Source organism: Dryobates pubescens, chromosome 27 (assembly GCF_014839835.1).
Source record: "Dryobates pubescens isolate bDryPub1 chromosome 27, bDryPub1.pri, whole genome shotgun sequence".
Classification (NCBI taxonomy): Eukaryota; Metazoa; Chordata; class Aves; order Piciformes; family Picidae; genus Dryobates; species Dryobates pubescens.
This window is the reverse complement of record NC_071638.1, coordinates 9075147-9083959: the sequence shown is the minus strand read 5'-3', so window position 1 is coordinate 9083959 and position 8813 is coordinate 9075147.

The following is an 8813-nucleotide window of genomic DNA, read 5'->3' as shown; positions in this document are numbered from 1 at the left end:
CCTCCTCATGTGGAGGTGGAACCTCCTGTGCTGGAGTTTCTATCCATTGCCCCATGTCCTATCCCAGGGTGCAAGTGAGCAGAGCCTGTGCCCTGCCTCTTGCCCCCCAGCCCTCAGCTATTGATAGACATTTATTAAATCCCCTCTCAGTCTTCTCCTCTTGTGACTAAGCAGCCCCAGGGCTCTCAGCCTCTCCTTATAGGACAGTGCTCCAGTCCCTTCAGCATCCTTTCTCAGAACCTAGCACACAGCAGTTACAGAACTGTGTCCTTTCATGTATCAGTCTTCTTCTGGCACTCACTATGGCTCCATTTAACTCTTTTCCTTACAGAATCTTACTCAACAGAAGACATAAATGATCAAGTCTTCCCCAGGAAGCTTTGGATAATTGCTGTGACAAAGTTAATAACTCATCAATGAGGTTATGTGGTGCTGGCAGTGCAATGGAGAACAATGGAGATGTCCTCCTTCTGGAGGCACTTGGAAGAGAAGCAGCTTATCAGGAGTAGTCAGCATGGATTTACCAAGGGGAAATCATGCTTGACTAATATGATAGCCTTCTATGATGCCATAGAAGATTCAGGGAGACCAGTGGATGTAGTCTACCTTGACCTTAGCAAGGCCTTTGACAATCCCATGACATCCTAGTGAGCAAGCTCAGGAAGTGTGGGATGGAAGAGCAGACAGTGAGGTGGATTAGGAACTGGTTACAAGATAGTTTAAAGTGTGGTGGTCAATGGTGCTAGGTCCAGCTGGAAAGCTGTAACCAGTGGAGTCCCCCAGGGATCAGTGCTGGGTTCGGTGCTGTTCAACATCTTCATCAATGCCATTGATGAGGGGACAGACAGAGAGAGTCTGCTCAGCAAGTTTGCTGATGATACTAAACTGGGAGGCTTGGCTGAGACACCTGAAGGCTGTGAGGCCATTCAGAGACTTGGACAGACTGAGAGCTGGGCAGAGAGGAACCTAAGGAGGTTCAGCAAGGATCAATGCAGAGTCCTGCAGCTGGGGAGGAAGAATAACCTGCAGCAGTACAGGTTGGGAGGGGACCTTTCCACTCTCTATAACTACCTCAAAGGAAGTTGTAGTCAGGCTCTTCTCCCAGGCATCTTGTGACAGAACAAGAAAGCACAGCCTGAAGCTGTGCCAGGAGAGGCTTAGGTTGGATGTTAGGAAGCACTTCCTCACAGAAAGGCTCATTAGGCACTGGGATGGACTGCCCAGGGACATGGTGGAGTCACCATCCCTGGAGGTCCTTAAGAAAAGCTTGGATGTGGCACTTGGTGGCAGGGTTTAGTTGATGTGGTGGTGTTAGCTCACAGGCTGGACTTGATCTCAGAGATCTGTTCCAGCCTCAATAATTCTGTGAGTCTGTGATTACAGAACCAATTCACATAGTGTGAGCCTGAGCTTGCACACTGAGCACAGAATCCTTAACTGAGCCACAGTAAGACAGGCTTGGCCAGTTCCAACCCCCCTGTGTGAGGGACACCTCACACTACAGCAGGTTGCTCACAGCCACATCCAGCCTGGCCTGAAAAACCTCCAGGCATGAGGCTTCCACCACCTCCCTGGGCAACCTGTGCCAGTCTCTCACCACCCTCATGGGGAACAGCTTCTTCCTAACATCCAATCTGAATCTCACCATTTCTAGTTTTGCTCCATCCCCCCCAGTCCTATCCTATCACTCCCTGACACCCTAAAAAGTCCCTCCCCAGCTTTCTTGTAGCCCCCCTCAGATACTGGAAGGCCACAAGAAGGGCTCCTCAGAGCCTTCTCCTCTCCAGACTGAACAGCCCCATCTCCTTCAGTCTGTCTCCATAGCAGAGCAGCTCCAGCCCTCTGCTCATCCTCGTGGCCCTTCTCTGGACACCTTCCAACACTTAGCAAGAACTTCTTTCTAACATCTAATCTGAATCTGATTCTGATTGAAAACCAACCAACCAACCAACCCTGAATGGGTCAGATTGAAGCTTTCCCTTTCTGAATGTGCCCTGGAACAACTGAAAAGCTGATTTGGTGGAGCTGTGAAATACTCTGGGCTGCTGTATTACCTGGCTCTCCAATACTAGGGGGAAAAAAAAAGTACTCAGCAGGGTATTGCAAAGAGACTTTGTGAAATATGAAATTGCTACAACAGCTGAAAGAAGAAGAATGCTTCCATTGAGAGGAAACTAATGAACAAGTGTCAAACTAGACAGTTGGTGTCAGTTCCAGAAGGATTTAAAGCTATGTCAATAGAGTCAATATTTGCATGAAAAGAACTTTGTGCTTAACAAAAAAAACCCCACAACATTGTGAGCAATGTGTTTGGCATAGCTTTTATTGAAGTGTTTAGGAGACAATTCATTAAGTACAGAAGTGCATTAATTGATCGCATACAGAAGTGCATTGATTAAATACAGAAAGACTATGCCCAACTGCTATCCAGCATCATGTGATGTGTTTTCCTTTCTTCTGAGAAAGAAATTCCAAACTTAAGTCAGAGTTCAGTATTTTAGTCCCAAAAAAATCATCTTTCACAGAGTCACAGAATTGCATCACAGAATGTTAGGGGTTGGAAGGGACCTCCAAAGCTCATCCAGTTCAACCCCCCTGCCAGAGCAGGAGCACCTAGAGCAGATCACACAGGAACACATCCAGGCAGGGCTTGAACATCTCCACAGAGGGAGACTCCACAACCCCCCTGGGCAGCCTCTTCCAGGGTTCTGTCACCCTCATAGGGGAAAAGTTCTTCCTCCTGTTTCCATGGACCTTCCTCTGCCTCAGCTTCCATCACTGCCCCTTGTGCTGGCATTGGGCATCACCCAGCAGAACCTGGCTCCAGCCTCTGGGCACTCTCTGTGGCAGTTTTCAGCTGATGCCTAGGAAATTACTCACAGATTGAGTAGAAAAGTGGTAGAATGTAAATAAATTACCATTGGATGTAAAAGGGAAAATAAAGGTAAGGTCTAAATAACCCCATTGCTCTGACAACTAACAGAAAGTTGGTTGTATAAACTCACTCTTTCCTCTCTTCATCTTTTTTGCTCTAGCAGATACCAGCTGGCAGCTTTTGCTTGGCTGTTACTGACCTTGGCTGCGCTCTTGTTGTGGCTGAGTACTAACAAGCTGCCATCTGCTCTTCTCTTTCTCCTCCCCTTGTCCAGGAGGGGAGACAGAGAAGTTATTGGTAGCCCCCTGGTTTTGTCCAGGGGGGTTCTTGTGTTGGTTATGAATTGTAAATCTATGTCAATATTGTACATAGTGCACATACTCATTGCATTTCCTATCTCTAGATTGCAGTTGTGCTTGTAAACAGAGCTTCATTTGCTTTCCAGCTGAGCTGCTCTGGCAATTTTATTTTGGGGGTATTTTCTCCAAATTAAAAAGGGTAATTTTCAACTCAACACACCAACCCTGCACATCTTTATCAATATGAATGAGGTCACTTCTCAGTCTCTTCTCCAAGCTACAGGGCCCTCAGCTCCCTCAGGCTCCCCTAATCATTTTTGTGACTCTGGGCTGGACTCTTTCAAGCAGTTCCCTGAGGTCCTTCGTAAGCTGAGGGGCCCAGAACTGGACACAATACTCCAGATGCAGCCTCAGCAGGGCAGAGTAGAGGGGGAGGAGAACCTCTCTTGACCTACTCACCACAGCCCTTCTAATCCACCCCAGGATGCCATTGGCCTTCTTGGCCACCAGAGCACATTGCTGGCTCATGGTCAACCTCCCATGCACTAGGACCCCCAGGTCCTTTTCCCCTTCACTGCTCTCTAACAGCTCAGTCCCCAGCCTGTGCTGCTCCATGGGATTGCTCTTTTCCAGGTGCAAGACTCTTCCCTTGCCCTTGTTGAATGTCATTCCATTTCTCCCTGCCCAGGTCTCCAGCCTGACTAAGTCTGGCTCAAGTACATCAGTGAGAAAGCCCTCATGGTTTGTTTTGGTTTTTTTTTCCTAAGAGACTACAAATAAAATGGATTTGTATTTCCTGTTGTTATTATTTTTCAATTACTCTTTGTGTTCTGTATAGAATATTTTCAATAATGCTCAGGGAATCAAGAGAATCTACAGAATCACAGAAACAGTCAGGTTGGAAGAGACCCTCAGGAACACTAAGTCCAACCCAGAACCCTACTCTACAAGGGTCACCCCTAAACCATAGCCCCAAGCACCACATCCAAACCACCTTTAAACACAGCCAGGCTTGGTGACTCCACCACCTCCCTGGGCAGCACATTCCAATCCCTGACCACTCTTGCCCTGAGAAAGCATTTCCTAATGTCCAGTGCAGAAGAACTTGCATAGTTCTTAGAGAAGGGCTGCAGGAACCGTTTTAGCCTTTACATCTCAGCAGAGACTGCCCTTGTGTCACCTAACAGCTTGCACACAATTCAGACAACCTTTCCATGCCAAAGAGACTATCACTTGACTAGCAACGAGGGGCTGCTGGCACTGCCGGGAAATCCAAACCCCTGGCTCTGGGAGTGAGCCAGTGGAGGGTGTCGTGGCCAACATCATTCAAATAGCACAGCCACCCAGCCCCCTCCTGTTGCACAGTGGAGCAGGGAGAGTGCAGGGCAACCAGTGCCAGCTCCTGCATGCCAGCCTTCCCAAATGTACCCTCTTCTCCTTCTGGTTTCTGCTCCAGAGGCACTTGTGTGGCTTTCAGGCACAAGAAGGTTTCAGTATGCAGACCAGACAGGTCTAGATTCTATGGTCATGCTCTGGTGGAGGGGGAAGTTGGACTTGATGATCTTTGGAGATCCCTTCCAACCCCTAACATACAGAATACAGAATTAACCAGGTTCTTTGAAAGAATCCCTGTGGTATTGCTGAGGAAGGAGCTGTCTATATCCTTTACCTTCACTGTGTTTTCACAGCTTCCACTTCCAAGCCACTGTCATCACAGCTGTGCATGAAGATCAGTGGCTCTCACAAAAATCTTATGTGAGCCCCAGAGAACTAAGCTGTGATTTTTCACAGCATCACAGAAATAACCAGCTTGGAAAAGACCTTCCAGATCATCCAGCCCAACCTATCACCCAGCACCTTCTAATCAACTAAACCATGGCACCAAGTGCCTCATCCAGGCTCCTCTTGAACACCTCCAGTGATGGTGACTCCGCCACCTCCCTGGGCAGCACATTCCAATGGACTGTCTCTCTGTCTGTGAAGAATTTCTTCTTCACCTCCAGCCTAAACCTCCCCTGGCACAGCTGGAGACTGTGTCCTCTTGTTCTGGTGCTGGTTGCCTGGGAGAAGAGACCCACCTGGCTACAACCTCCCTTCAGGTAGTTGTAGACAGCAAGAAGGTCTCCCCTGAGCCTCCTCTTCTCCAGGCTAAGCAACCTCAGCTCCCTCAGCCTCTCCTCACAGGGCTGTGCTCCAAACCCCTCCCCAGCCTCATTGGCCTTCTCTGGACACATTCCAGCATTTCAATGTCCTTGTTAATTTGAGGAGCCCAGAACTGGACACAGGACTCAAGGTGTGACCTAACCAGTGCTGAGTACAGGGCACAATGACTTCCCTGCTCCTTCTGGCCACACTGTTCCTGATGCAGGACAGGATGCCATTTGCCTTCATGGCCAGCTGGGCACTCTGCAGGCTCACATTCTGTCAACCATTACCCCCAGGTCCCTCTCTTCCTGGCTGCTCTCCAGCCACTCTGACCCCAGCCTGTAACACTGCCTGGAGCTGTCGTGGCCAATGTGTAGAACCTGGCACTCACACATCCTGTGAGCCTGTGAACTCTGGTGACTCTGTTCCCAGTTCGGTGCAATTTCTCCCTGTCTTGGGGCTGGGAGGACTACAGCTTAGAATTGCAAGCGACTCCCAGCCATCTAGTGCCATCAATCCTTTTACCCCTCCCTGCCCACCCACTGAAAGCTGCTCTGTGTTTTTTGTACAGAGAAACAATTTCTACCTTTCTTTCACTCCAGCTTACAATCCACTGCATATTCCACAGAGGTGTTTTGTGTGTGGCAGCCAGGCTCTGCTGAGGTATCAAGGGCTACAACGATTCCTGCTGTCCTTCTCTAAGAACCATGTGAGTTCCTCTGCAGTGAATATTCTCTTGATTTTCTAAATAGAACACAAAGAATCCTTTTTAAAATAATAATAATAATAATAATAATAATAATAATAATAATAATAATAATAATAATAATAATAATAATAATAATAATAATAATAATAATAATAATAGAAAATAGTGTTTCTTTTCCTTTATTTTTTCTCTTTGTTTTTTTGGTTGGTTGGTGGTTGTTTCCTTTGGGTTGGGTTTGGTTGGGATTTTTGGTTGGATGGTTGGGTGGTTGGTGGATGTTTTCTTTGGATTGGTTGGGGGGTGTTGTGATTGCTTGGTTGGTTGGCTTCTATCTATTTTCTTTGGGTTGGGGTTATTGTGGTTGGGTGGTTGCTGGTTGTTTTCTTTGGGGTGGGTTGGGGTTTTTTGGTTGGGTGGTTGTTCTTTGGATTGGAATGGGGGGCTTTTTGATTGCTTGGTTGCTTGGCTTTTGTCTGTTTTCTTTGGGTTGGATTGGGATTTTTGGTTGGATGGGTGGGTGGTTGGTGGTTGTTTTCTTTGGATTGGGATGGGGGCTTTTTGATTGCTGGGTTGGTTGGCTTTTGTCTGTTTTCTTAGGGTTGGGTTTTTTGGTTGGGTGGTTGGGTGGTGTTTATTTTCTTTGGGTTGGGTAGGGGTTATTTTGGTTGGGTGGTTGGTGGTTGTTTCCTTTGGGTTGGGTTTGGTTGGGATTTTTGGTTGGATGGGTGGGTGGTTGGTGGTTGTTTTCTTTGGATTGGGATGGGGGCTTTTTGATTGCTGGGTTGGTTGGCTTTTGTCTGTTTTCTTTGGGTTGGGTTTTTTGGTTGGGTGGTTGGGTGGTGTTTATTTTCTTTGGGTTGGGTTGGGGTTATTTTGGTTGGGTGGTTGGTGGTTGTTTTCTTTGGGTTGGGTTTGGTTGGGATTTTTTGGTTGGATGGTTGGGTGGTTGGTGGTTGTTTTCTTTGGATTGGTTGGGGGGTGTTTTGATTGCTTGGTTGGTTGGCTTTTACCTATTTTCTTTGGGTTGGGTTGGGGTTATTTTGGTTGGGTGGTTGTTTTCTTTGGGTTGGAATGGGGGGCTTTTTGATTGCTTGGGTGGTTGACTTTTGTCTGTTTTCTGCGGGTTGGGGTTTTTTGGTTGGGTGGTTGGTGGTTGTTTTCTCTGGGTTGGTTTTGGTTGGGGTTTTTCTGGTTGGGTGGTTGGTGGTTATTTCCTTTAGGTTGGTTGGTGCTTGTTTGCAGTGGTTTGTGTGTTTTTTGGTTGGTTGGTTGTTTTCTTTGGGTTGGGCTGGGGTTTTTTTGGTTGGTTGGTTGGTTGGTTGGTTGGTTGGTGGATGTTTTCTTTGATTTGGGTTGTGGTTGGTTGTTTTCTTTGGGTTGGGTTGGGTTGAGTTGGGTTGGGGAGTTTTTTTTGGTTGGGTGGTTGGGGCTTTTGTGGTTGGTGATAGTTTTCTTAGGTTTGGGATGGGGTTTGGTTGGTTGGTTGGTTGGAGGCTGTCTGGTTTGGGTTGGGGCTGGTTTGAATTGGTTGGAGGTTGTTGTTTGTTGTCTTTGGTTTGGGTTGAGTTGGGGTTTTTTTGGTTGGTTGTTTTCTGTCTTTGGGTTGGGCTGGGATTCTTTTTTGGTTGGGTGGTTGGTGGTTTTTTATTTTCTTTGGTTTGGCTTGGGTTTTTTCTTGGTTGGTTGGTATTTAAGGTCATTTAAGGTGCATGCCTGGAAGCAAGGCTGGTGACCTGTGATTGTCAGTGCAAGAACTGCAGCAGTCTATAGTGCACTCCTTCACCTTCCCTGCTCTGCTCTCAGGATCTGTTCTGCTACAGAAAGAGGCTAGGCTCTTACTCTTTGGTTTTCTGTCAATATCAATTCACACAGAAAATCTTCTGACCTAGTTGGGTAGTATACTCAGGTAAGAGTGGTTGGCATGGTTGGGGACATGTGTCCACATTCATGTTTTCACTGGATCAGAGGATGTTAGGGGTTGGAAGGGATCTCTGGAGATCTTTGAGTCCAAGCTCCCTGCCAGAGCAGGAGCAGAGAATCCAGCACAGGTCACACAGGAACGCATCCAGATGGTGCTGGAAAGTCTCCAGAGAAGGAGACTCCACAACCTCTCTGGGCAGCCTGTTCCAGTGCTCTGTGACCCTCCCAGTGAAGAAGCTCCTCCTCATGTTGAGGTGCAATATATACAAAATATATCATGCTCATTTCCAAATATCTAAGAACTTAGTAACATCTGCCTATTTATAAACTAAGATTCACTTGTTTGGAGTCTCCTGAAGGCTCACAAATATGTGCTTTCGAATACACTGGGAGCTAGATGCCATAAGGTGGTTTCCTGAACACATCTTGAGCATGTGGCACAAAGAGAATCTGCAAATTGGTGATCAGTTGCTTCAGATTTTTGAAGTAAGTAAATGGGCATTGAAAAAAGCGAAAGGATTTATTTCAGAGAAACCAGGCAGACCATCAAGAGAACAAGAGGACACAGTCTCAAGCAGTGCCAGGGGAGGTTTAGGCCAAATGTCAGGAAGAAATTCTTTACAAACAGAGAGATTGGCCATTGGAATGTGCTGCCCAGGGAGGTGGTGGAGTCACCATCACTGGAGGTGTTTAAGAGGAGACTGGATGAGGCACTTGGTGCCATGGTTGAGTTGATCAGATGGTCGTTTAACCAGGTCTTTTCCAACCTGGTTAATTCAATTCAATTCAATTCAATTCTATCCTATCCTATCCTATCCTATCCTATCCTATCCTATCCTATCCTATCCTATCCTATCCTATCCTT